The sequence below is a fragment of the Tursiops truncatus genome, chromosome 16, assembly GCF_011762595.2.
Source record: "Tursiops truncatus isolate mTurTru1 chromosome 16, mTurTru1.mat.Y, whole genome shotgun sequence".
NCBI lineage: Eukaryota > Metazoa > Chordata > Mammalia > Artiodactyla > Delphinidae > Tursiops > Tursiops truncatus.
The window spans coordinates 49,120,799-49,146,028 of NC_047049.1; the positions used below are offsets into that span (position 1 = coordinate 49,120,799).

The 25,230-nt window shown below is 36.6% G+C and overlaps 1 long non-coding RNA gene across 2 annotated transcripts in view; it reads left to right on the forward strand.

Annotated features, from left to right (window-relative positions):
* The window catches only part of LOC141276749 (uncharacterized), a 174,088-nt gene extending 152,278 nt beyond the window's left edge, over positions 1 to 21,810 (forward strand). Inside the window, exons 4-5 of one of the 2 annotated variants that reach the window (XR_012326738.1) lie at positions 14,083 to 14,161; positions 21,398 to 21,810. This is a non-coding gene — a long non-coding RNA (uncharacterized lncRNA). The remainder of the gene's footprint in view (positions 1 to 14,082; positions 14,162 to 21,397) is intronic. The other variant, XR_012326739.1, reaches the window with a different exon arrangement.
* The last annotated feature ends 3,420 nt before the right edge of the window (positions 21,811 to 25,230 follow it).

Below are 25,230 nucleotides of genomic sequence, written 5' to 3' on the forward strand. Positions count from 1 at the left end.
TTGATTCTTCAATCCAAGAACATGGTGTATCTCTCCATCTGTTGGTATCATCTTTAATTTCTTTCATCAGTGTCTTATAGTTTTCCACATACAGGTCTTTTGTCTCCCTAAGTAGGTTTATTCCTAGGTATTTTATTCTTTTTATTGCAATGGTAAATGGGAGTGTTTCCTTAATTTCTCTTTCCGATTTTTCATCATTAGTGTATAGGAATGCAAGAGATTTCTGTGCATTAATTTAGTATCCTGCAACTTTACCAAATTCATTGTTAGCTCTAGTAGTTTTCTGGTAGCATCTTTAGGATTTTCTATGTATAGTATCATGTCATGTGCAAACAGTGACGGTTTTACTTCTTCTTTTCCAATTGGTATTACTTTTATTTCTCTTTCTTCTCTGATTGCCATGGCTAGGACTTCCAAAACTATGTTGAATAATAGTGGTGAGAGTGGACATCCTTGTCTTGTTCCTGATCTTAGTGGAAATTCTTTGTTTTCCACCATTGAGAATGATGTTTGCTGTGGGTTTGTTGTATATGGGCCCTTATTATGTTGATGTAGGTTCCCTCTGTGCCCACTTTCTGGAGAGTTTTTATCATAAATGGGTGTTGAATTTTGTAAAAAGCTTTTTTTGCATCTATTGAGATGATCATGTGGTTTTTCTCCTTCAATTTGTTAATATGGTGTATCACATTGATTGATTTGCATATATTGAAGATTCCTAGCTTCTCTGGGATAAATCCCACTTGATCATGGTGTATGATGCTTTTAATGTGTTGTTGGATTTTGTTTGCTAGTATCTTGTTGAGGATTTTTGCATCTATATTCATCAGTGATATTGGTCTGTATTTTCATTTTTTGTAGTATCTTTGTCTGGTTTTGGTATCAGGGTGATGGTGGCCTCATAGAATGAGTTTGGGAGGTTCCTTCCTCTGAAATTTTTTGGAAGAGTTTGAGAAGGATGGGTGTTAGGTCATCTCTAAATGTTTGACAGAATTCACCTGTGAAGCCGTCTGGTCCTGGACTTTCCTTTGTTGGAAGATTTTTAATCACAGTTTCAATTTCATTTCATGTGATTGGTCTGTTCATATTTTCTGTTTCTTCCTGGTTCAGTCTTGGAAGCTTATACCTTTCTAAGAATTTGTCTATTTCTTCCAGGTTGTCCATTTTATTGGCATAGAGTTGCTTGTAGTAGTCAGTTAGGATGCTTTGTATTTCTGCGGTGTCTGTTGTAACTTCTCCTTTTTCGTTTCTAATTTTATGGTGAGTTCTCTCTCTCTTTTTCTTGATGAGTCTGGCAAACGGTTTATCAATTTTGTTTATCTTCTCAAAAAACCAGCTTTTACTTTTATTGATTTTTGCTACTGTTTTCTTTGTTTCTATTTCATTTATTTCTGCTCTGATCTTTATGATTTCTTTCCTTCTGCTAACTTTGGGTTTTGTTTGTTCCCCTTTCTCTATTTCCTTTAGGTGTAAGGTAAGATTGTTTGAGATTTTTCTTGTTTCTTGAGGTAGGCTTGGATCGCTATAAACTTCAGTCTTAGAACTGCTTTTGCTGCATCCCATAGGTTTTGGATCATTGTGTTTTCATTGTTATTTGTCTCTAGGTATTTTTTGATTTCCTCTTTGATTTCTTCCGTGATCTCTTGGTTAGTTAGTAATGTAGTGTTTAGCCTCCACGTGTTTGTGTTTTTTCCTTTTTTATCCCTGTAATTTCTAATCTCATAGTGTTGTGGTCAGAAAAGATGCTTGGTATGATTTCAATTTTGTTAAATTTACTGAGGCTTGATTTGTGACCCAAGATGTGATCCATCTGAGAGAATGTTCCGTGCGCACTTGAGAAGAAAGTGTAATCTGCTGTGTTTGGATGGAATGTCTTATAAATATCAATTAAAGCTATCTGGTCTAGTGTGTCGTTTAAAGCTTGTGTTTCCTTGTTAATTTTCTGTTTGGATGATCTGTCCATTAGTGTAAGTGAGGTGTTAAAGTCCCCCACTATTATTGTGTTACTGTCGATTTCCTCTTTTATAGCTGTTAGCAGTTGCCTTATGTATTGAGGTGCTCCTATGTTGGGTGCGTATATATTTATAATTGTTATATCTTCATCTTGGATTGATCTCTTGATCATTACGTAGTGTCCTTCCTTGTTTCTTGTAACATTCTTTATTTTAAAGTCTATTTTATCTGACATGAGTATTGCTACTCCAGCTTTCTTTTGATATCCATTTGCATGGAATATCTTTTTCCATCCTGTCACTTTCAGTCTGTATGTGTCCCTAGGTCTGAAGTGGGTCTCTTGTAGACAGCATATATATGGGTGTTGTTTTTGTATCCATTCAGCAAGCCTGTGTCTTTTGGTTGGAGCATTTAATCCATTATTGTTAAGGTAATTATTGATATATATGTTCCTATTACCATTTTGTTAATTGTTTTTGGTTTGTTCTTGTAGGTCCTTTTCTTCTCTTGTGTTTCCCACTTAGAGAAGATCCTTTAGCATTTGTTGTAGAGCTGGTTTGGTGGTGCTGAATTCTCTTGGCTTTTGCCTGTTTGGAAAGTTTTTGATTTCTCCATCAAATCTGAATGAGATCCTTGCTGGGTAGAGTAAGCTTGGTTGTAGGTTCTCCACTTTCATCACTTTAAATATATCATGCCACTCCCTTCTGGCTTGTAGAGTTTCTGTTGCAAAATCAGCTGTTAACCTTATGGGAGCTTCCTTGTATGTTATTTGTCATTTTTCCCTTTCTGCTTTCAATAATTTTTCTTTGTCTTTAATTTTTGTGAATTTCATTACTCTGTGTCTCTGTATGTTTCTCCTTGGGTTTATCCTGTACGGGACTCTCTGCACTTTCTGGACTTGGGTGGCTATTTCCTTTCCCATGTTAGGGAAGTTTTCAACTATAATCTCTTCAAATATTTTTTTGGGTACTTTCTCTTCTCCTTCTGGGACCCCTATTATGCGAATGTTGTTGCATTTGATGTTGTCCCAGAGGTCTCTTAGGCTGTCTTCATTTCTTTTCATTCTTTTTTCTTTATTTTGTTCCACAGTATTGAATTCCACCATTCTGTCTTCCAGGTCACTTATCTGTTCTTCTGCCTCTGTTATTCTGCTATTGATTCCTTCTAGTGTATTTTTCATATCAGTTATTGTATTGTTCATCTCTGTTTGTTTGTTCTTTAATTCTTCTAGATCTTTGTTAAACATTTCTTGCATCTTCTTGGTCTTTGCCTCCATTCTTTTTATGAGGTTCTGGATCATCTTCACTATCATTATTCTGAATTCTTTTTCTGGAAGGTTGCCTATCTCCACTTCATTTAATTGTTTTTCTGGGGTTTTATCTTGTTCCTTCATCTGGTATGTAGCCCTCTGCCTTTTCATCTTGTCTATCTTTCTGTGAATGTGGTTTTTGTTCCACAGGCTGCAGGATTGTTGTCGTCCTTGCTTCTGCTGCCTGCCCTCTGGTGGATGAGGCTCTTCCTAATGTTTAATGACACTGTTAATCACTTCTCTTGCTTATTTACTATTCATATATCTTCTTTGGTAAAATTTCTGTTAATATCTTTGGACTGATTTTTAAAACTCTTCTTTTTATATTTGCTTGTTTTATTTAGATTTAAATATTCTTTATATATTCTGGATAAAGATATTTGTGTTACTAATACCTTCTCTAATTTATCTGACTAGTAGTGGCTTGAGAGGCAAAGGAAATCCAGGTCACAAAATTTTCTCCCATGTATTCTTCCAAAATGTATACAGGTGTAGTGTTTACACCTATATCTTAATGACCTACATCAGGCAACGATTTCTTAGATAAGACACAAAAACATAAACCTTAAAAAAAGGAAAAAGAATACAATAGCCTTCTCTTTATAAATAATTTAAGGCAGATGACAGTGGAGAAATATTTTTAAAGAACTGAAAAAAAAAAACCAAATAAACATCAACCTAGAATTCCATGCTCAATAAGGTAGTCTGCAATGATGAAGGTACAATAAAGATTTTGGGGGGGCATAAAGAAGGTGAAAGAATTTATGAGCAGCAGACCTACACTATAAGAAATATTAAAGGAAGTCTTTCTAACAGAAGGAAAAAATTATATAAGATGGAAATCAGATCTACATAACATAATGAATACCACTGGAAATGGTCAAATATATGGATAAACATTGAACAATTTTCTTTTATAAAAATCTCTTTATAAGATAATTGACTATTTAAAGCAAAGCAATGTGTTATGTAGTTTATAACATGTGTAGAAGTAGAATGTATGATGACAATAGCAGAAAAGCCAGCAGACGGAAAATAGAAGTGGACTGCATAAGGTTCTTACACAACATGTGAAGAACTATAATGTTACTTGCAGGTGGGTTGTGCTAAGTTAAAGATGCATGTTGTAAACCCCAAAACAACCAGTAAAAACACAAAATAAATAGCTAATAAGCCAATTAAAGAAATGAAATAAAGTCATAAAATCTATTACGTCTGAACATTGGCATACACATACGAAACTCAGAATTGGAATTTTTACATGTTCAGAAATTTTCCAAATACATACGTTCAATGGGTGTAGAGCAAATGTGTTAAAATAACAAAGTGAAATATCTTCTTCTTAGTGTGTAGGGACTGCTGATTGACTTCAAGAATTGTGGAAATATTCAATATAAAAGTCCAATTTCTGCAAAAACTAACCCCTATTTGGAATGAAAAATGATACTATGATTAACTGTGCACAGCCAATGATGACATTTTCATTTGGATTCATGAATCTTTGTAAGCCGTCTTTTTCAGATACTATAGCCATTAAACCAAGAATCAAAATGAACTAAACTTAGAACCAGACTTTGGAATTTCTATATCACCAAGAGTAAAATAAATATTATTCAAAAATAATGATGCATATTCAAACACATTGTCATTATTAAAACTTTATATTAATGAGAATATTTACTGTATGAAAACCTTTTTGCATATTTAATATGCAAAATAAATATTAAAATGTAAACATTGATTATTTCATCTTTACCATTGTTTTAATTTATAATTTTATACCATTTAATGTAATATCTATTTACAGATTTTACAATTACAATTTATTCTGTTACATGTTATTTATTGTAATAATTATGTTTACATATGATAGATATATATTATAAAATACATGTGAAATATACATATTACTAATTGTAGGAGTTATTATGATGTAATATTAATTATTTGGAGAGTAAAACAAATAAGCATAATGAGGTTTCAATGAATGGGAGGTTCAGTTCTAAAAGCCCAGTCTTGTCTATTCTGAGAGACAATGCAAATGGATGGAGAAGCAAAAACTTCCAGAAAGAGACTTGTATGGGTTGAGATCGTTTTAGCACTTTCTAACTATAAGAAAGTGCCTTTTCATGTCTTTAATTCAGAAAGTGCCTTTAATTCACATCTTTTAGCCTCATTTTCCACTTTTATGAAAAGGAGCATGTATTAATACCTACCTCAATAAGTTGTTGAAAGGATTAATTAATTTTGTAACATAATTAACATTTGTAATTAGCATATGTAAATGATTCAAATAGTGCATGAGACACATTAGTGTTTACAACTATGATTAGTGTTACTGCTACCATTAATTATTGCTAAAATTTATATAGCCTTTTTAATAAGTGCTAAGGCCTATTTTAACATATTTTACATATGTTAACTGTCTTAACCCTCATTAAAAAAACAAGGTGGATATGCATGAGGTATTAGTCTGACTTTAGAGATGAACAAATTGGCATACACGGAATTAAATTTTATTATTATAGTGTGTGTGTTTTAAAGTAGCCTTCTGTTTGGAGAATAAGTCATTTTTTTTCATGGTAGATAAATAAGGCATTAGGTTGGTTAAGATAAGCTTGAAAAAAAGTGTCTTTTTTAAAGATTTTTTTAAAATTTATTTATGTATTTTTGGCTGCATTGTGTCTTTATTGCTGCACTCGGACTTTCTCTAGTTGCGGTGAGTGGGGGCTAGTCTTCGTTTCAGTGCATGGGCTTCTTATTGCGGTGGCTTCTCTTGTTGTGGAACAGGGGCTTCAGGCACGCGGGCTTCAGTAGTTGTGGCTCATGGGCTCAGTAGTTGTGGCTCGCAGTCTGTAGAGCGCAGGCTCAGTAGTTATGGCACATGGGCTTAGTTGCTCTGCGGCATGTGGGATCTTCCCTGACCAGGGATCGAATCCATGTTCTCTGCATTGGCAGGTGGATTCTTAACCACTGCGCCACCAGGGTAGTCCGAAAAAAATAGTTTTGCATGGATTGTCATAAGTTAGATTAGAATATGTTCTTTTTTTTTGCCTTAACATCATATTTGACAATCAGAGTCAAACTTGCTTCATAAAAACAAGTGAGAAAATTAGCTCTAATCTTTTAAATCTACTTTGAAATGGTTTGTGTAATACAGGAAATATTTGGTCTTTGATATCAAAAACTAAATCCAAAATAAATTAAGGTCAGCTGGTGTGTGTGTGTATTAACACAACTACTTATGATATGATCTGAGAAACCTTTCTTTGATCTCAGTGATGGAAAAATATAATCACTCTATACATATAAGCAACATACAGATGAAGATATTCAAGACACCTTTGGGTATACTATGTGACTGATTATTTTGATTCCTATTAGCTGTTAATAATTAGTGTTTCTCTAGCCAAAGATTTATTGAAGGCATAGATCCACTGGGTCAATGGTCTATGACCTTCATTGTTAGAAACAAAGCAGCAAAAGCCTACATTCTCTTTTCAACTAGCATTTATTGCACACCTACTTTTGTGCCTAGCACTGTGATAAATATTAGGCAGCTAGCAATGGGAGGTATCAAAATTCTTGTCTTGAGCAATTCACAATAAGTGAGAGAGCATTGCAAGAAGATAATGACAATACACAGTTAAAGGTGTTAGAATAGCTAGAGATATGGGAATACAGTTATGGATTCAAGAAGGTCTCCATAAAGGAGACTGTATTTCAACTGCATTCTCAAGATAAATTTTTTTTTCCTCATATGAACTAGGCATTCAACACAGCAGGAGTTAGAAGAAGTCAGATTGTGAAAGAGTACGGCATGCATAGAAACAGCTAGTTCAGAGAAACTGGAGCTAGTTGTTAGGTGAAGATGGACAAGCTGGGGTTTGTTCATAAATTGTTTAGCTTTTATCCTATAGAATACAGGAATCCAATTAAGGTAATTTCCATAATCAGATTGTTCTTTGGGTCAAAAATATATGTTGAAGCCTATCCTGTGCCAGGCACTACACAAGACCCTGGAGATACAGTAGTGAAGAAAGTAGAAATGTTTTCTGCCCTTGGGGTGCTTACAGGGTACTAAGCAGGTGCCCAGGTACTGTGGTCCTATGTCCTGACAATAGATATTGAGGATCACTGAGATATTTTGGAGGTAGACTCAAGAGTATTTAGCAGACAAGTAAATGTTGCAAGTGAAGGAAAGGGAGGAATGGAAGACTTCTGGTTGGGAGGTGAATCGGATAGTGACATTACTGAGACTTACAGAAGAATCCGGGGTAGGAAGATGCCAGTTCAGTCTTTGACATGGGTGTGAAACTCTTTAGTATGACTGAACACACACTGAAGCTAATTAAAAAATACTCATCAGTAAGGTGTCAGTTAAAATACCTCCTCAAAAAGAGCTTCTCTGACTACCTTAGCCAAAGAAGATGCTCTCTCTAACCACTTTCTACTCCATTACCCCAATTTATTTTCTTAACTCTTTTCCTATCTAGAATTATCTTATCTGCCTATTTGTTCATTTTCTGTTTTCCCGAACTAGAAGGTGAATTGCATGAGGGCAGAAAAATGGTCTGTTTTTATTCACCACTTTATCGTGGACATAAGAGAGAGCTCAGGTTAAATTGGAAATCATTGGTGTTTAAACTCCAGGTGAGTGTGAGAAGATACAAACAAATGAATCAATATGTGATTTCAGATTACTGTGCTTTTGAAACAGAAAGAAGGCCGATATGGTGGAAGTGTCGTGAATAGTGTCTTAATGGTATAGGATGAAGCTCAAAGAATAGAAAGGGACAGGTCATGAAGGGTCATGGCCAGGAGTATAGATTTTATTCTAAGTGTAAGTGATGCTTCACAAACATGGTTTCATCTTCAAGGGCAAAGCTAGAGACCAGATATTCATCATGCCTGGCTAGACTTCCCAGTGGTCCCTTAAAAACTCTCCCAGTGGGAATCACTAACACCACCTTTAAATTTAATGTGACTCAAAACCCACCCACTTGGGAACACTTTTCAGCAGAATTAATTCTGATTGTCCCTTGATCTCTCCCACTGCCTGTTTTACAAATCTGAGTTCCCTTCTTGAATGTCTACTTTCAACACTGCTTTGCTCCAGTCTGTCATATCCTCCTGATTTCCTCTTCACTCTCTGCTCTGTGATTATGGGTAAAATCTGTCATGGGTATCCTTCTCTCTTCCTCCATATATGGCTTGGGTCACAAAATATAAATTAAAATATGATCCTTTTCAGTTATTTTCCTTTTCTAACCTTCGTAGACAGTTGAGGAATGTGCCATATCTAGTATCTTGCTCAGGAGTCCTCTCCAAGGCATGGCACTTCTACAGTTCTTCAAACTGCTGGGAAATAGCAAAAATAGGAAGCATGAAAAGGTAAACTGAGCTCTTCAACCCAGATTGATCCCTTGACCAAAAGCTAAATGTGATTTAAAATTTGTACAGGATTTCACAGTTAAAGGTAATACTTGGCTGCAATTTCCCAACAGTCAGCATTCAATTTAGCGTATCTTGGCTTTTTGTTTACCCTATTTGGCTTCTTGTACAGTCTTCATATTTACTATATTTTTTAATTAAAGGAAACTTGCAGAATTTCAGTCCTGTGTATTCGGTTGTTCTTCATGGAGTTGTGCCTTTTGAGAGAAATCTTTTCATTTTAAGAGCTCCATTCTGAGAAACTCCTTAATGGAGTAGCACTTCCAGTAAGATCAAGAGTCAGCAGATGCAAGCGAATTGCAGCCGAACTCAGGCTTTCTTGTGGCTGGGTTACTCTGAACCATGCATTGTTCCTATTATTCTGTAGAATCTTTGCTGCAATGTTATGTTCATTGATTTCTCAAGGCAAGTGGTGGAGCTCAGTGAAATTCCTTTCTAAAAAGATAAGTGTACAACAGGAGAACTTGGATAATTTTACACTGCTTTCGTCTCCCTTCTGACTTCTGCCTCCCTCTAAGGAAGAAGAATATGGAAAATAGAAAGTGGAATGGTGGATAAAAAATGGGATAACAGAAAAGAGGGAAAGGGGAAAAGTCTAATGGAAAGAAAGATAATGGGGAAGAGAGACATGAGAGGGAGAAGCTGAAGGAGGGAAGATACATAGGATATATTGTTGGTGGAGGGAGGGAGGATATAAGAAGGTAGGTTTATTCCTAGGTATTTTGTTCTTTTTGATGCAATGGTAAATGGGCTCATTCCCTTAATTTCTCTTTCTGACAGTTTGTTGTTAGTGTATGGAAATGCAACAGATTTCTGTATATTAAGTTTTTTTCCTGCAACTTTGCTGAATTCATGATGAGCTCTGGTAGTTTTCTGGTGGCATCTTCAGGATTTTCAATATATAGTATCATGTCATCTGCAAACAGTGACAGTTTTACTTCTTCCTTTCCAAATTGGATTCCTTTTTTTTTTTTTTTTTTTCTTTTCTGATTTCTGTGACTAGGACTTCCAAAACTAGGCTGAAGAAAAGTGGTGAGAGTGGGCATCCTTATATTATTGTCCCTGATCTTAGAGGAAATGCTTTCAGCTTTTCATCATTGAGTGTAATGTTAGCTGTGGGTTTGTCATATTTGGCCTTTATTATGTTGATGTATGCTCCCTCTATGCCCACTTTCTGGAGAGTTTTTATCAGAAATGGATGTTGAACTTTATCAAAATTTTCACTTTTGTGAAGGTGGGGTAAAGAGAAGTAGTAATGAGTGAACAAAATTATTAGAACTATATAATCATTATTTAATCATTGATATATTAATAAAACAAGGCAAGTTAATATTTGAGAGGGTAATATTTAATGTAATTTAAAAATATATATTCAAAATTAATGGGGATGTTGGAAGAGAAAATGGTATAAGGCAGGAAAAATAAGGAAAAGAAAATGAACAAATAACAACAAATAGCAGACAGTTTAATAAACAGAAAATACAAATTAGAAAGGAAGAAATAAGACCACGTATGTTAGCCAGCACAATAAACATGAATGAATTGATATCCTCTGTCATGATGTTGAGTTTCACAATATTACACATAAATATACATACACATGCACACTTTGATATTTTAAAGTAGTTCTCTCTCCAGTCTGGGCCTGGCACATGCTCTAGGCAGAAAGCTGGAATCCTCCCTCTTACTTTTCATATTCTATTATTTATGAGTCCTGAAATTCTACTTCCTAAGAATCTCTTTAATCCACTCTTTGAGCTCCATTTTGCAGACCTTTGTTTTTTCCTACCTTGAAGTTTGAAAGATTCTCCTATTTTCCTAATTTCTGGGCTAGCCCCTTTTTGGGGCACTTTGGACCTTCTCTGTTTATAACACTTCAATATCTGTAGGCTATTTTCAGCCTCACCTCCTCCCACTCCAAGATTCTGACAGATTTGCTCTGAGAAACTATTTACAGTTCACCAAGTCACCTCTTTCTCTCAGGTGTCTGTGGCACTGTAAAGATTCTTCCATCCATCTGAAGTGCCTTTGGCCTCTTTGTCTATTGCGAGACACCTATGTATCCTTCAGGTGACACTCTTGTGTTCGGTAGTCTCCACGGTCCCATTCCCATAGTGTGTTTTTGCAGACTTTTTTTTTTTTTTTTTTAATGGCAGGCATCACATATTTCAGTGGTTCTCAGTAACCTGAATGTTTTATTATTGGAGTTTGAGCTCTTTGAGCATGGAAATCATTTTTTTTAAATTATTAAGTTTAACACCATGAATATGACAGTCAGGTAAAAATGGATAATTTCCTAGCAAAAAAGAAATTTTCATATTTCGAGATGGCAGGATGAGCTTTATGCCACCCCCTTATCCCACCCCCACCATAAATGGCTTCACATGGTAGAGAATATTAGATGAAAAACCAACTAAACCAAACCTAACAAGAACAGCAGCAGTAACACCTCAACAACAAAAAAGTGGAAAAGAAATACAGTAAATCCCAAAAGCCTCTGAAAGCATAAAAGGTTATTTTTGGTAGAAAGTAAACAAATACCTGTACACATAAAACTGTTACTCTTATATTAAAAAAGAAAAAAAAGGAAAGAAAGAAACCACCAGCAAAAGCAGGCACAAAAGAAGATTGCTAAAATGGTGAAGGTGTTTCTAGACTCTCTCCAAGCCTGATAATGTATGATTCTAGGAGCAGAAGGGACTCCAGTGTCCCTACACAGACAGTATAATTAGCAACACCCAGCTACACCAGCTTTTTGACATCCATGCAGTCCATCTATCCTGTGCAGCATATGCAAAGCCACAAATCAGCCTCACTAGGGGCAGGAGCAGTGAGTTTGGGCACTGATGTCAACATGGTGGGACTATCCCAGAAATCAACAGGAAGATGTGGTACATCCCAGCTCTCCCCTAGGAACACTACATAAGACTCACAAGTGCCCCCTATCAATCCAAGTAACTCTCAAATACAAAAATACATTCAGAAATACAATCACCAACTAGTTAAGAAAAATCTGTACCATGTTAGACAGAAACCACATTCAACCTATGCAAAACCTCATATCTGGTAGAGAAAATAAAAGGATATGTGGGGTTATTCTTCTTTTCGAATAAGGAATTTAAAAGGTTGGTGGGAGGAGGGTGATATAGATATGGATTAATGCTAGCAAGGTTTTGTTTGACAAATATACTTTAAGTACATGTGTTAACACCTTAGGGGAAACGTTTGAAAAATGGAAATAGAATTAATAACTTGCAGATCATTAGAGGAAGGGAAACAACAAAAAGTCCTTGGAGAAAATGTAATAAAGACATACACAAAAATCCAAAAAGTGGGAGGAAGGAGTAATTAGAACTCAGAATATAAATTGCTGATAGGATGGAGAATGCCCAAAGATGTGAATAATCATTACCAAGATGAGTGAATAAAATTCATGTAGTAGAAAGATTTTTAAATGCCAACAAAATAAAGCAGGCAGGATCAAGCAGAATTCAAGATGAAAAGATTTAAAAGCATAAAATTTTTTCATTCTGATAAAAGGAACAATCCACCATGAAATTATTATATTCAATATTTATGTACCCAGCAAAATTGCTTGAAATATATAAAAGAAAAATGATTAGCCATGGAGGACACATTGACAAAGCCACAAACCTAGTGAGAGAGTTTATTACACCTCTCTCAGAAATGACAGAACAGATAAGTAGATCAAAATAAGTGAAGTATATTGAATAATAAAATGTTTGAAAAAACAGAATTTGAATTCAACAGAAATTGCACATTGTTTTGTGAATTTGAAGAATAAAATAAATTTATGTGAGCAAATAACTAGGTTACTTTGAATTTCACAAAACTATGCTTTTTAAAAAACACAAATGAAACATTCACAAATATTGATTATGAATTAGGACCCAAAGGAAATCTCAACAAATTACAAGAAGCTGATATAATGCTATCTACATCCATTAAACAAAACACAATTAAGAATTAACAAAATAGAAGCGAATGATTGCACTCACTGAAAAATAAAACATATGCATACATAAAACCCACAGTTATAGAGAACAATTGAGTAAGAGAAAATGTAAAGTTAGAAATTACTATTCAAAACTTATAACAAAGGCAACACCTAGATATTTTTTAAAAAAAACAGTAAACATTGAATAATGTATAGCCTTAAAATAAAGTATTAGAAAAATAAGAAAGTTTGGAAACAAATAAACTGAACTTTTAATTAAAAACTAGACTAGGCCAATCCAGTGATTAAAAATAGAAGCAGAAATAGTAAATTAATAAACAGTCAAAATGATATAAAAAGGTAAAACATGGAATGAACCAAAAGCTCAGGGAAGTTTTAATTATATTAATAATATTAATACATAATATTTATGAAGTTATATCAATGTGTTTGAATTAGGAAATCAATGTGTGTTATCTTTTAGTGTCCTGACATTCAGGGAAGTGACTGTGTTACCTAATCCTTGGCAGAAGTTGACTCCTTTATAGTAGATAATCCCAACCATCTGAAAAATCCTACCTTCAGAGAAGACCAGAGAAAGTGACGAGCTCCATTCACCTGCTGAGAATGCCAAACAGTCAGACGCAAGGCAAGACTAGATGGGAAGCATTGGGCAGGGTGATAAATTGACTTTCATACAGCCCGAAATAGTCTTATCCCATTTACACCTTGAAGAGCCCTCGGCAGGTACAGGGAGCTCTGCCAGGAAGCAGATACTCTAAACAGCCACCTTGAATCTTGGCTGGCTGATAATGGACCACAAAGAATTGACACAATCCAACTGCCTGCTGCAAGATACATGGTTTCCTTCAGCAGACAGTGAAAGATGAAATAGATTGGTTTAAAAAAAAAAAAAAAAAAAACACCAAAGAGCGTTGGGCTTATTGATTTTTATAAACAAAACCCTTTGGGTGCCCTATGAGTAGAAAGATGCTATGAAATCTGTCTTCTTGGAATAAAAATAGAGACATATAAATTAAAGATGCTTTACTTCTGAAATACATGTTAAAGTAGAAGTAGAGTTAACTACTACTGGACCTTTTCCTTTCTTTTTTATTATTTTAATCAAAAAGAAGTTTGCTTAGCTTTTTCTTTCTAAAGAAGTAGAGAGCAATGCAGTAAAGCCTCTCTAGATCTTTGATCTACACAGACATTAAAAGCTGGATTGAAGCTAGATCCTTCACAGGAGTTCCACCCTCATCCAGCCTCACTCTTAACCAGAAAAACTCATATTCATTATATAAGTTTTAACTTAAATGGACTTTTTTTTGTAGTTTTCTGGGTATTTAAAATATTCTCCACTTCTGAGTTCATAAACTTTTGTTCATTTCTCCTTTATATCATTTCCTAGGTCCTGTCTGTTTACCAACCCACCACCCCCCAACTCCCAACTCAGGGAAGCAAAGCAAAGTCACAGTGTGCTTCCAAAGGTGAGAAATCAAATCTGATTTTTGTTTCTAGGACCAGGGAGGAAGAGAACAAAGAAAGGAGGGAGAGGGGTCATGAAGCTAAATTTTAGCGAGTGATTACACTACAAAAGGTATTAGCTAGATTATTTCACCTTTTATTACATTTAATTCACTCACCAACCTTGATATATTGACACTGATAATATCAGATCATATGTATATGAAATTTACAAAATTTAAGGACTTTGGCAAAGGTCACAAACCTGGTTAATGTTATACCCTTCATCTAATTCCAAAGTGTATGCTCTCTTTGCTACTATACAACAATGTCAGATTTAAAAGCAAAATAAGTTGCCTGTAATATTGTCCTTCCCTACAAGAGATGAGCCTCTAAAATGTACAGTGAACCCTTCAATTGCCAGTAACCATGAGAAAAGTCAGAGTACGTGTTATGGTACCTTTTGATAATGGTGTTTATTTAAGTAAAAGTAAAACAGGCTTGATTCTGAAACACAGCTGAGAAAATACAGGGAAAGATTTCCTGGGGATGAATGAAGTTGTCAAGGAAGTCACACTGTTCAACTGTCGGTCACTCGGTAGTAGTTGGAGTAGGAATCCATTTAAGGCATTTCTAGATCGGATTTGCTATCCAAAGTTAGAGGAACCTCACTCTCTCTGGCAGGATATCAGTTAATTTGCCAACTCGATAGCCTCCAAATAATGATAAAGCTTTATGCACATGTAATTTTTTCTGTCTATAGTAAGATTTCGACTACTCAGTTTCAATTATATATTTGGTTTCTACCTGTTATTAAATATATATACATATTATATATACATAGCTGTACATGTATTTATATACATATATATACACACACACATATAGAGAAATCATTTTGTTTCAAACATTAAGTGATTGTAAGTAGTTTAAGTATGAATGGAAACTTTTGGAATTATATTCTGTTGTCTCATGGAATCCAAAAAACTAGTGAATCAGACATCATGTAGGTAAGCTACAGCTTATCTAACCCAGAGTCTTTGATATCAGGAGTTCACCAAATTTCTGTCCACCTGTTAATATAAATATGATCCAGCTCACAATCCGATCAGCTCATTGTGGATGTGTGCACAGTTCTTAACCAATCAGAACTGCCTGATGGTGCCAAGTAATATAACATAGACATGGCTGATGGGGATGGGAGAGATTCCCCACTGTTTCAGGAATAGTTACCAGAGAAGAGGGACTCATAAACCTGGATGATATATCCCTTTATCAGACTTTTGATGAACGCATTCTTCAAACTTTATTTTTATGTTCTTAGTACAATATGTTACACATTCAAAGTTAAGCCTGATTAAGCATTCAATAAGGATTTTGACCAAACTAGAATTTTTATTCAACTTAATGGGGCCCACCTGGTTTAAGAATTGTTATAATAATGACATGGTACATGAAGAATACAAGATGATGTATTCAGAATGACTAAGCCCATAATCTATAGTAACAACTGCCCATTTTGCATTTCCCAAAGATGGCTACACCAATTTATATTCCGTTCCACACACTCTTAAAGTGCAATATTGGTACCCTTGCATTAGCTGGTTTAGTCTATCTTCCTTTCCGTTGAACCTGGGTAGAGCTTTCTGACTGGCACAACTAATAAAATTGTAGACAGATGTGACATTGTATTACAATCAAGGACATGTTGTAAAAGGCAAAACAGTTTCTGTCTGCCCCCCTCTCTCTTGGGATGCTTGTTCTGTGGGAAGCCAGTCACCATGCCATGAGAAAACTCAGACTAGCCCATGTTGAGAGACTACATGGAGAGAAGCTGAGGCCCCAGCTGACAGCCAAAATCCTACGCCAGACTTAAGAGTGAGCAAGCCTATGGTATATCCCAGCTTCCTGGCCTTGAGTTGCCCAGCTGAGAGAGGAGGTGGGATTTGTTGAACCCTGCACACATTGCAGATTCATGCCCCGATTCAATGTTATTGTTCTAAGTCTCTAAGTTTGGGGTTGGTTTGTTATGCAGCACTAGCTAACTGGTACACATATTGGGACCTGGATGTTGTATGCTGCTATAAACAAAACCTAAAACTATGATAGTAGCTTTGTGACTAAGTGATTAGACGGTATTTGGGAGCACCTACAAGAAGCATAATGGACCTTTTAGAGGCTACTGGTTAAGACTTAAAGGAAAGAAAATACTCTTGAAAACTGAAGGAAAGGGGATCCTTTAACTAGTTTCAGGAAGTTTAGCAACACTGTTATATGTTATAATGTGGAAAGTAAAAAATGTACCTAATGAACTGTATGGTCTCACTAGAGAGATTTCCAGGCAAAGGATTAAAGGTGTTATCTGGCTTCTTTTATCTGCCTATAATAAAATGCAAAAGAGAGAGGCAAGCTGAAGAAATAACTATTAAATATAAAGGGACCAGGGCTTACTGGGTTTAAAAATACAGCTCTCTCTTATTCTCAGTCTCCTAGCTCCAAAATTAAAAAAAAAAAAAAAGCTTCAGAGCAATGATAAAATCCAGGGTGGGACTAAATTATGCCTTATAAAGTCCTCAGAAAGATATAAGGTAGTGTCTTAGAGAGTCATTCAATCAGAATAAGCATGACTTAGAGAATCTTTCCATTAAACAAAAGACCCTATAAGGGCCATACCACACAGCTGACTTAAAAAGTCTAAAGTAGGAAAAAACAACAACTGTTCTTGAACAGGTTTGTGGATGTGGCTCTTTGTCTATTAGAGAGAATCATAGATTGATTTATAACAGATTCACGAAGTGTAAAAAGAATTCTATCACTTTGGACTGAAAGAGAGAAAGATAATACAGAATGAAAATAGACCTTTGGATATTCAAATTACCTCTGTCAGAATGTACTCTGGGTAAACTACACAGATACAAACACCTGTCACTTCTCATGGAAAAAAAGGATGATTTAGAGGGAAAAAGCAGTGGGTCAGAGGGTGGAAAAGAAACTCATGGAGAATCATGGCAGTAGGACAGGGCTCTAATTTGATAACTGATATCATTTTCCAATGGATTTCAGAATTGGAGCAGTTACTACTGTGTGCCTCCCTTTTTCTCTTCTTTGAACAGGAAGCTCCAGAGCAGTTAACAGATGCCTGCTCTACCACTGTATGTTGGGTGTGTAAAGGGCATATAACTTGCCTTTTTAGCTCACAGATCTTCAGATCTAAAAAAATTTAACTTGAAGAGCTGTCCTTGAGAAATTTCACCTGAGGAGCCTCATTGGCAACTATACAGTATCTGGATGCTAAGAACCTGAATTTGAAACGATGTCTTATTGAGATGAGGCTTGAGGGTCTTGGGGGAGAGAAATGAGTGTATTTTGGATATGAGAGAGGTGGAATTATGGAAGCCAGAGAATGAACTGTGGTAGATGATATTTTTCAAAGATGGAAGCAGTAATATTTATCTGATCCCACATACTTTTCTTACAGTGTGGCGCTGACACTCCTGCATCAGGAGCTGAGTTTCACAACCGCCTTAATTAACTTTTTGGCCAACCTAAGAGAATGCAGTAGAAGTAATACTATGACTTCCCAGGCTAGGTCACAAACAGCAATGTGACTCTGACTCGGTTTTCTCTTTGTTTTCTCTTCTCTGTTCTTGCTCTCTCTCTCCCTCTCTCTGAATCTCTCTCTCTGAATATCTTTCTCTCTCTTTGAACCTCCTTCTCCTTCTGAATTTCTCTTTCTTTCCGGGACACTCACTCTCTGGGCAAGCCAGACACTGTTCTGTGAGAAAGTCCAAACTAGCCTCTGTTGACAGACCACGTGGAGGGGAAACTGAGCTGAAGCCTTCACCAAACCAGACATATAAAGATGTTTACAGCCCTTAGCCTTAGAGCTACTTCAAGGTGGTGCCTGTAGGATCCAAACTTTCCCAAGCTCTACTCCAACTGTAGATTTATGGTCAAAATAAGTGTTATTCTTGTAAGGGGTATTTGTTGTGAAGCAAGCACTAAATAACTGAAACAAAAGCTATGTATGCTAGGATGTTTACATTCCAAACCTTTGAAATCAATATGCCCCAATTTTTCCAAATGTGGTGAAAAACACCATATATGACCCTTCATATATGCCAAAACGTAGTGGTTCTAATCTCCCATCTGCTCAAGCAGAGGATTATTCTTCTTCAAACCCACATCTTGGTCTTCTGCATTCTATGCTTAAAAAGAAGACACGTGTTCATGTGCATACACACATATGCACACACATGGAACAGTTCTCCCCTGTCTGTACAATTTAAATCACCTCCATCCAAAACACAACAAATCCTTTCACTCAGGAAATTTACTCTCCAGAGATGCATCTCACTTGTATCTACCTATAGGTACAATCCTCAGGTACCAGCTTCATCTTCACTACGAAACAGGTGTTAACTCCTAATCAGAGTAACTAATGAAAAATACTGTTTCATCTGGATTCATCTTCTTCTATGTAATGGAGATGTCCTTTGGGGCCGTGTGTTGGAATTTTTTTCACTGAACTGCTCAGCTTTGCTTCAAGTTTTTTTTTTTTTTGGAAGTGTAAAGTTCTTTATTTGCTTATGTTAAACACTATTTTTGAATTGAAAATTCATGTTTTACATCTAAGAAATCAAAGATTTTTATAAGCGACATCATTCTCCAAATTTAACAGATCCTTTCCTAAAGTCCAATAAATAATGAAATTATTTAAATTAGAAAATTTTTCATGTTTCTAGGTAAATAAACATTCCTGATCAGCATATAGTGAGTATCACACCTCTGTCAAGAAAATAAACCTTTATGAGTTGTTGCTTTATATTTTTTCACATCTTTATCCTTCAGTTCTTAATCTTTGCTCAAACTTCAGCCTTTTTGTTTTCTAGCCATGCCCACAATACTTGGCTCTCCTACCACATGCAGTATAACTTGCTGGTGTCTTGCTCATCTGTTAATGGCTGGATGAAACAGCAACTCTGTCTCCTTAAACTGAGAGCATTCTCTCTGTGTGGTCTCTGGCATCATCAGCATTCTGCTGAAGCTTTGGAATAAAAGTAGTGCTTTACAGTAACATTAGTAGAGAGAGGCTGATATGAAAACACATCCCCATTGTGCAGAACATTGGGGTCTTTTGCATTCTACCGTTGAATGACTCTCCAAAAGCCACAGCTCAAGGGCTTCACTGGTTAATTGTTTTATACCCAATGTCATGGTAGGTTTCATGTGCAAGTACCTTTGTCATATCAAAATATTCATTATGTTTTTTACCTTTTTTCAGTTAAAATTAATGTATATCATAGTTCCTATATGGTTTTTGAAAACATAATTTTAACAGTTGTATGTAACGGTCAATTTAGTGAATCAACTGTGACTTACTCAACCATTCCACTATTACAGAAACACTACATTGCTTTCCTATCTTCCACTGCTATGAGTACTACATACATGGGAGTCTATTTAATATAATATTTTTTCCCCAAAGAGTGGACAATTTATTTAGTCCTGTCAAAAACTAAAAAACTATGCTTCCTAACACAATATTGTCATTTTTATTCCTTGATGTTTTCTTTTCTCATTTTCACTGTCACCTTCATTATACAAGAGAAAACATTTTTCTTACTCTTCCTAGGATCAGATATTACCTTATTCATATTTTGCCAGTTTCATAAATGAAAAAAGAACTGGTTGCCTTAATGAGCATTTCTTTGATTACTGGCAAAGATGAACTTTTTTGCGTGTCTTTGCTTATAATATTTACTAGTTTCTGTATCTCTTATGAGTTGTCTGGTTTTTTGTGCTCATTACCTTTGCTAAAAGTCCTAGAACCTGTTCCCTATAAGGTCAGAGTTTGAAGCCAGGATTGCCAGACCCTGGAAAAGTCGTAGCATTTCTTTTTCATCTACAAACCTCAGAGAGACAAGGAATCTTTATTTTTTTTGAAGGGTTTAAATTTCTTTCTTTTTTTTTAACATCTTTTTTGGAGTATAATTGCTTTACATTGGTGTGTTAGTTTCTGCTTTATAACAAAGTGAATCAGCTCTACGTATACATACACCCCCATATCTCTTCCCTCTTGCGTCTCCCTGCCTCCCACCCTCCCTATCCCACCCCTCTAGGTGGTCACAAAGCACCGAGCTGATCTCCCTGTGCTATGTGGCTGCTTCCCACTAGCTATCTATTTCACATTTGGTCGTGTATATATGTCCATGCCACTCTCTCACTTCATCCCAGCTTACCCTTCCCCCTCCCCGTGTCCTCAAGTCCATTCTCTACATCTGTGTCTTTATTCCTGTACTGCCCCTAGGTTTTTCAGAACCATTTTTTTTTTTTTTTTTTTTTTTTTTTTAGATTCCATATATATGTGTTAGCATACGGTATTTGTTTTTCTCTTTCTGAGTTACTTCACCCTGTATGACAGACTTTAGGTCCATCCACCTCACTATAAATAACTCACTTTCGTTTCTTTTTATGGCTGAGTAATCTTAATAGACATAAGAACTAAAACTGGAAATTAGTGGAAATTCAAGAAATGATTCTTAATAAACAATATTATTATTTTTGTTGCTGTTGTTACATGAGTGATTTGATTATCCAGAGAGTATTAAAAGAACATTGATGGCAGGAATTGTCTTCATTTGATTCTTAATATTTATGGAATCACTTTTATTATTTTCACACTCTTATCATCTTGAATATTGGATCTTAGTATATACCACTTATTAGAAAGAATTTTATATTTTAACAAGGCTTTTTGCTTTCTATCGAGATGAATTTTATTATTTATTTTTTTGATTTGGCCAGTTGATTTGATGTTTTGTTACAGTAAAGTTCTTAATATTTCATATTTGTTTAAAAGAGTAATCCTTATTTGGTCATGTTTTAGTGAGCCACTAATTTCCATTAAGAAAGAATTGAGGATTTCCAAAACTATATTCATTGATTTATAGTTTTCTGTTTTTATTATGCTGGTAATTTTTTATATCAGGGTCATATTTCCCTTATAAATTTTTGCTTCATTTCTTCTGGGTTTTAGATCATTTTCTTTGTGTAGACGTTTTCTTTTGCTGAATATTTATAAAAACTAACTTTAATAATCAGCAAGACCTGATCAGGGCTTCACTTGGGTCACTTTTTAACAAATTTATGAGCTACTTTTCATGTTATGTATTTATACAGTTTTTCTACTTCATTTTGTAATGACTTTTGTAATTTGAATTTTTAATATTCTATGAGAAATATCTGTTAAATTTCAGGAAGATGGCGGAAGAGTTAAGAAGCAGAGATCACCTTCCTCCCCACAGATACACCAGAAATACATCTACACGTGGAACAACTCCTACAGAACACCTACTGAACGCTGGCAGAAGACCTCAGACCTCTCAAAAGGCAAGAAACCCCCCACGTACCTGGGTAGGGCAAAAGAAAAAAGAATAAACAGAGACAAAAGGATAGGGACGAGACCTGCGCCAGTGGGAGGAAGCTGTGAAGGAGGAAAGGTTTCCACACACTAGGAAGCCCCTTCGCGGGCAGAGACTGTGGGTGGCAGAGGGGGAAAGCTTCAGAGCCGCAGAGGAGAGCACAGCAACAGGGGTGTGGAGGGCAAAGCAGGGAGATTCCCACACAGAGGATCTGGGCCAACCGGCACTCACCAGCCTGAGAGGCTTGTCTGCTCTCCCAGCCGGGGTGGGCGGGTCTGGGAGCTGAGGCTTGGGCTTCAGTCAGAGCGCAGGGAGAGGACTGCGGTTGGCGGTGTGAACACAGCCTGCAGGGGGTTAGTGCGCCACGGCTAGTCGGGAGGGAGTCCAGGGAAAACTCTGCCCTGCCGAAGAGGCAAGAGACTTTTTCTTCCCTCTGTTTCCTGGTGCACGCGGAGAGGGGATTAAGAACGCTGCTTAAAGGAGCTCCAGAGACGGGCGCAAGCCGTGGCTAAAAGCGCGGACCCCAGAGATGGGCATGAGACACTAAGGCTGCTGCTGCCGCCACCAAGAAGCCTGTGTGCGAGCACAGGTCACTATCCACACCCCCTTCCGGGGAGCCTGTGCAGCCCGCCACTGCCAGGGTCCCGGGATCCAGGGACAACTTCCCCGGGAGAACGCACAGCACGCCTCAGGCTGGTGCAACATCACACTGGCCTCTACTGCTGCAGGCTCGCCCCGCATCTGCACCCCTCCCTCCCCCCCGGCCTGAGTGAGCCAGAGCCCCAGAAGCAGCGGCTCATTTAACCCCGTCCTGTCTGAGCGAAGAACAGATGCCCTCCAGCAACCTACACGCAGAGGCGGGGCCAAATCCAAAGCTGAGCCCCTCGGAGCTGTGAGAACAAAGAAGAGAAAGGGAAATCTCTCCCAGCAGCCTCAGAAGCAGCGGATTAAATCTCCACAATCAACTTGATGTACCCTGCATCTGTGGAATACATGAATAGACAATGAACCATCCCAAATTAAGGAGGTGGACTTTGAGAGCAAGATTTATGATTTTTTCCCCTTTTCCTCTTTTTGTGAGTGTGTATGTGTATGCTTCTGTGGGAGATTTTGTATAGCTTTGCTTCCACCATTTGTCCGAGGGTTCTATCCGTTTTTTTGTTGTTGTTTTTAATTTATTTTCTTAATAATTATTTTTCATTTTAATAACTTTATTTTATTTTACTTTATCTTCTTTCTTTCCTTCCTTCCCTCCTTTAGACAATGAATCATCACAAATGGAAAAGGTGGACTTTGAGACCAAGATTTATGATTTTTTCCCATTTTCCTCTTTTTGTGAGTGTGTATATGTATGCTTCTATATGAGATTTTGTCTGTATAACTTTGCTTCCACCATTTGTCCTAGACTCTATCCGTCTGTTGTTTTTTGTTTTTTTCTCTTAATATTTTTTTATTTTACTAACTTTATTATATTTTATCTTTATTTTATTTTACTTTATCTTCTTTCTTTTTTTCCTTCCTTCCCTCCTTCCTTGCTCCCTCCCTCCCTTGTTCCTTGCTTTCTTTCTTTCTTTTTCTACTTTCTTTCTTTTCTTTCTACTTTCCTTCCTTCCTTCCTTCCTTCTTCTACTAATTATTTCTTTCTACTTTTTCTCCCTTTTATTCTGAGCCGTGTGGATGAAAGGCTCTTGGTGCTGCAGCCAGGAGTCAGTGCTGTGCCTGTGAGGTGGGAGAGCCAACTTCAGGACACTGGTCCACAAGAGACCTCCCAGCTCCACATAATATCAAACAGCGAAAATCTCCCAGAGATCTCCATCTCAGCAACAGCACCCAGCTTCACTCAATGACGAGCAAGCTACAGTGCTGAACATCCTATGCCAAACAACTAGCAAGACACGTACACAACCCCACCCATTAGCAGAGAGGCCGCCTAAAATCATAATAAGTCCACAGACACCCCAAAACACACCACCAGACGTGGACCTGCCCACCAGAAAGACAAGATCCAGCCTCATCCACCAGAACACAGGAACTAGTCCCCTCCACCAGGAAGCTTACACAACCCACTGAACTAACCTTAGCCACTGGGGACAGACACCAAAATCAATGGGAACTACTAACCTGCAGCCTGCAAAAAGGAGACCCCCAAACACAGTAAGATAAGCAAAATGAAAAGACAGAAAAACACACCGCAGATGCAGGAGCAAGATAAAAAAACCAGCAGACCTAACAAATGAAGAGGAAATAGGCAGTCTACCTGAAAAAGAATTCAGAATAATGATAGTAAAGATGATACAAAATCTTGGAAACAGAATAGACAAAATGCAAGAAACATTTAACAAGGACCAAGAAGAACTAAAGATGAAACAAGCCATGATGAACAACACAATAAATGAAATGAAAAAGACTCTAGATGGGATCAATAGCAGAATAACTGAGGCAGAAGAACGGATAAGTGACCTGGAAGATAAAATAGTGGAAATAACTACTGCAGAGCAGAATAAAGAAAAAAGAATGAAAAGAACTGAGGACAGTCTCAGAGACCTCTGGGACAACATTAAACGCATCAACATTTGAATTATAGGAGTTCCAGAAGAAGAAGAGAAAAAGAGAGGGACTGAGAAAACATTTGAAGAGATTATAGTTGGAAACTTCCCTAATATGGGAAAGGAAATAGTTAATCAAGTCCAGGAAGCACAGAGAGTCCCATACAGGATAAATCCAAGGAGAAATACGCCAAGACACATATTAATCAAACTGTCAAAAATTAAATACAAAGAAAACATATTAAAAGCAGCAAGGGAAAAACGACAAATAACACACAAGTGAATCCCCATAAGGTTAATAGCTGATCTTTCAACAGAAACTCTGCAAGCCAGAAGGGACTGGCAGGACATACTGAAAGTGATGAAGGAGAAAAACCTGCAACCAATATTACTCTTCCCAGCAAGGATCTCATTCAGATTTGATGGAGAAATTAAAACCTTTACAGACAAGCAAAAGCTGAGAGAGTTCAGCACCACCAAACCAGCTCTACAACAACTGCTAAAGGAACTTCTCTAGGCAAGAAACACAAGAGAAGGAAAAGATCTACAATAACGAACCCAAAACAATTAAGAAAATGGGAACAGAAACATACATATCGATAATTACCTTAAATGTAAATGGATTAAATGCTCCCACCAAAAGACACAGATTGGCTGAATGGATACAAAAACAAGACCCATATATATGCTGTCTACAAGAGATCCATTTTAGACCTAGAGACGCATACAGACTGAAAGTAAGGGGATGGAAAAAGATATTTCATGCAAATGGAAGCCAAAAGAAAGCTGGAGTAGCAATTCTCATATCAGACAAAATAGACTTTAAAATAAAGACTAGACTATTAGAAGAGACAAAGAAGAACACTACATAATGATCAAGGGATCGATCCAAGAAGAAGATATAACACTTGTAAATATTTATGCACCCAACATAGGAGCACCTCAATACATAAGGCAAATACTAACAGCCATAAAAGGGGAAATCGACAGTAACACATTCATAGTAGGGGACTTTAACACCCCCGTCACCAATGGACAGGTCATCCAAAATGAAAATAAATACGGAAACACAAGCTTTCAATGATACATTAAACAAGATGGACTTAATTGATATTTATAGGA